Below are 4,043 nucleotides of genomic sequence, written 5' to 3'. Positions count from 1 at the left end.
CGGATATCGACAACGATACCGTAGTGGTCGAGCAAGTTTGCTCCGATAATAGGATTGGCGACCGCTGCAATGCAAAAGTTCTAAACGATGGGCCTTTGCAGTTGGAGGTCGAGTGTAAGCTTTCTCTCGCCGTAGGTTTTGATGATAGTGTCGTTCGCTGCGAAAAGCTTCAATACTGCAGGTTTTGCCATCGGATTCGTGACCGGTATGAGGGAGATCTCGGCGCCTGTGTCGACGAGAAAATGCAGACCGGAGGCGCATCCGTGAATGTGGAAGCGGTTAGAAGAACCGTCCTCGCTCGCAGCTTCCACACGGGGAGGCGGATTTAGTTTTCCGACTTCCACGAGCACGGTGGGATGCATTTACGGGCATAGACACCGTACTTTTTGTGAATGCGGCAAAGTCCTGTGGCCTGTTCCGAACCTGAACGCTGCTGTCTGTTCGCGTTCTCGGTGGCCTGTTGTGGGGACCGTGATCGACCGCGGTTTGAGCTGTTAAAAGTGGCCTGAAGTTTCGCGACTTGAGACGTCAAATCAACCACTTGTCTCTCGAGGCTGCTGGCAGACGACGGGGCTTTTGAGCTTTTGACGGCTGCGACGTAGCAGGGGTTGGACTCGGCCGATTCTCCGTACCTTTCGGCCATCGTGCCTAGCGTGTCGAGGTCGTTGACGCTGGAGACAGCTAAAGCTGCTCGACAAGGGGCCGGAAGTTGCTCGAGAAAGACAGAGCGGATGATATCGTCGTGGGCGCTTGTATTCAGTGCCTTCAACCGTGTGATGTCGAAAAGGAGAGAAAAAATCGCAAATTCGGCGGTGGCCCGGGGGCTGATTAGAGGGCCCGCGACCTATTGAACGCCGATACGTGTGAGTGGTTGACAATTTGCCCTAACTGCTCTCGCAGACGCCTCACAAAAACGAAAAGCTAATTTTTGTCCAACACACGCCGCCGCGATCGCGAACTGTTCTCTCCTTTTTTTTAGTAAAAGTGAAAAAATGATTTTTTTTATTTCGCTTAACCGAAGAAAAATCGCAAATCGCAGAAAAAATGTAATCGCGTTTAAAAAGAAAAAGTAAGAATTCGCAGAAATCACGTTGAAAGCAATTCGGCGTGAGCGTAACCGTCGATTGCTTCTCGGAATCGTTTTGTTTCTACGGGAATGTAAACACGTTCGCTCGCGCTTTTTCGCTACGCGCACTGTATTTGCGTACCTGTAATCCGATACTCGCGTCGGATACGCACTCAAATTCCAGTTTCGTAGAGCTGCGGTCGATGTCCTCGAAGATGACGTTCGATGATGCAATCGATGCTCGGCAAATATGAGCGATGCGTTTGCGACGACGGCTGCAAAGAAGAAATGTGCGTCGATGACATCACGTCGTCCAGCTCTTCGCTCTTCGGATATCGGCTTTGTGCCGTGAATATCCTCTTCGGGTGCTGACTTCGTGTCAAGGACACCCTCTTCGGGAAGTGGCTTCGCGCCGGCCTTTCACCGCTGCTCCTTGAGCTTCGAAAGCGATCGGGGCTTTTTGCATGCCGGCGATCGGAAAAGCGAGCACGAGCCTGTTCGTGTACACCTCGCTCAGAGAGAATGTACAATTCTCCCGCTCCTTTGTTCTCGAGTGAATTGCTAGCACTCGAGGATTACCTCTCTACTGTTTTTCTTTGTCGGGGTCACCAATGTTGCGTCCGGTCGACCGTAGGTTAGCTGAGGAACAGGATCCGGAGAGTAAATGCACGGGCAGTTAATACTAGAGCTAAGAACTTTATTGTCGTGAGGTATACAAGGGAGCAACCTGTCTAGTCGCTAGGTAGAGAGGTACTTACGCGCGTGTGGGAGTCGGCCGCGGCGACGGCGCGGCGTGGTAGGCGTGGCTAAAGCGGTTTATCGCTGGTCAACTATGTATATCCCTACACTTACCTGATCGGAACACCATCTATTGGATTTATCTGAACTACGATACCCCTCCGGATGCTAAAATAACAACTACTACATACGCATACACGGGCGATGCATAGGGCTGGTATCAACACATATTTTGTTTCCATGGATTTTTATTTGTATGAGTTTTTTAAAAACTATTTCCCTATTCCACGGAAGCCTTGCGATCAAAAATACCAAAATTGAATTCCGTGTGAAAGATCAAAATAGTCGAGGTAATTTATTTCCATTTATTTCGCATGTATCTATCACTTAAACGCCAAAATGTGCATATCTAATTCTAATTTAGAATTTTCGGAGGATAAGGATAGAAAATTACATTCACTTTAGAGTGCCGAAAAAAAAATTAATTGAATTCGGCCAATTTCAATGAATAAAAATAATTAGGTTAAACAGATTTCGATTTTACACAATTTTGAAAGCATTTTTTTAAATTTTCAATCCGTGCACTGTGAATTTATAAATTATTAATTGAAAAAAGGCTTTCGAAGCTTCCAATTCAAATATTCTAGAATACGTATGTTCAGTTTTAAGCTTGCGTTTTGTCTAGTTTTTGCTACTATGCCTCGTCGAACTTCTGTTTAGCAGCAGTTCTTATACAGATATTTTAATTTGATATTTTAAGGTTGCTACCCAGGAAAAAAGAAACGATTGAACCAGAACACTCCGAAATGTGTATCTTAAAATTCCAGATTGACAAAGTTCAATTTCAATTATTTTGGGACTCTTTAAATTGGTCAGCTATTTGGACTTAATTAAATCTGCCAAGCCACATGCGGAGATGTACTCGTTCTATAGTTTTAAGACATTCTGAATAGGAGAACATAATCTAAAAAAACTAAATAAAGTTCAATTCGTGATTTACTATTGACAGAAGAAACGCATGAATCGTTTCAAGTTCTCAATGAAATGTAGTTTGAAGGATGTAAAACTGAATGGTGAAGTGCTGGTTCCCTTTTACAGAAACGAATCTGCATCATACAATTGATGTTTGATAAACTCCGATGAATTGTATAATTCAGATTACGCTTTTCCTTATTTAATTGTAGTGAATAGGAAGTGGCTGTAAGTAAATTGAAATAGGAAAATGCACTGTCGGGAACTTGTGAAATCACCCTAGTAGCACGGAACATTCCAAGAACGTTCCCCGAGCGTGTAAAATGTCCGCCACTTGGGAACGTCCTAAGAACATCCCACTGGAACGTTCAAGGAATAAATTATCGTTATTGTTATTATTATCAATGAATATCTGATAAACCGTAAGCGATAGGTCAAAATAATGTTAGTTTATGATATAGATAAAATATTACAATGTAGTATGTACGGTACTCAAAACTTTAAAATGACATCTATTTTTACCTATCTCTTACAGTTTATGAGATAATTGTTATTAAAAATAATAATAACGGGAGGTTCCCCGCAGGTCCCAGTGGAAATTTCCCAAGCGGTGGACATTTTACACGCTCAGGGAACGTTCCGAAGGTTCCAGCGGCATGTTTCCGGCATGTTCCCGGAACGTTCCGTGCTATTAGGGCAGGTAACATTTTTAAGTTGCATTTTAAATTGGGCTTAAAACCAATTTCAGCACTGTTTTTGCTAGTTTAGAACAATAAGTGAATACAAAAAATCAATATTTTTCGGAAACTAAGTGGTCAATATAGAATTTTTATCGTATTTAGTGGAAAAAACACATTTCCTGTTAAAACTTTTTTTGGCAAGAAAATAATTATTTTACTATATCTTATAAGTTTCAGCACACCATAAGTTTTTTAATTTCCTGGAATTTTTTTAAGCTCATTTCAAATTTTCTGCATTCAATTAAGTTTTTTTTATATTTTAATCTATTTTAAATTTTCTGATTTTAAAATTGTGAAATGCTAATAAATTTAAGTTTCTTTTTTCAATGTTAGACTTAGAATGGTACATTTTCAAAGTTTATAACCTCAACTTTTTTTATATTCACTCCTAATTCAATTTTCGAATTTTTTATCACAGCGCTTCCCCGGAATAGAGAAATAGATCGAAGAAAAACTCATATACCTAGAACTCCATGGATACGAAATATGTGTTGATACAATGTTATTTCTGCCCAGGTCTCAATTGT

This window comes from Belonocnema kinseyi, chromosome 2 (genome assembly GCF_010883055.1).
Source record: "Belonocnema kinseyi isolate 2016_QV_RU_SX_M_011 chromosome 2, B_treatae_v1, whole genome shotgun sequence".
Classification (NCBI taxonomy): Eukaryota; Metazoa; Arthropoda; class Insecta; order Hymenoptera; family Cynipidae; genus Belonocnema; species Belonocnema kinseyi.
The sequence above is the reverse complement of the archived record's forward strand: the minus strand, read 5'-3'. Positions refer to the sequence as shown.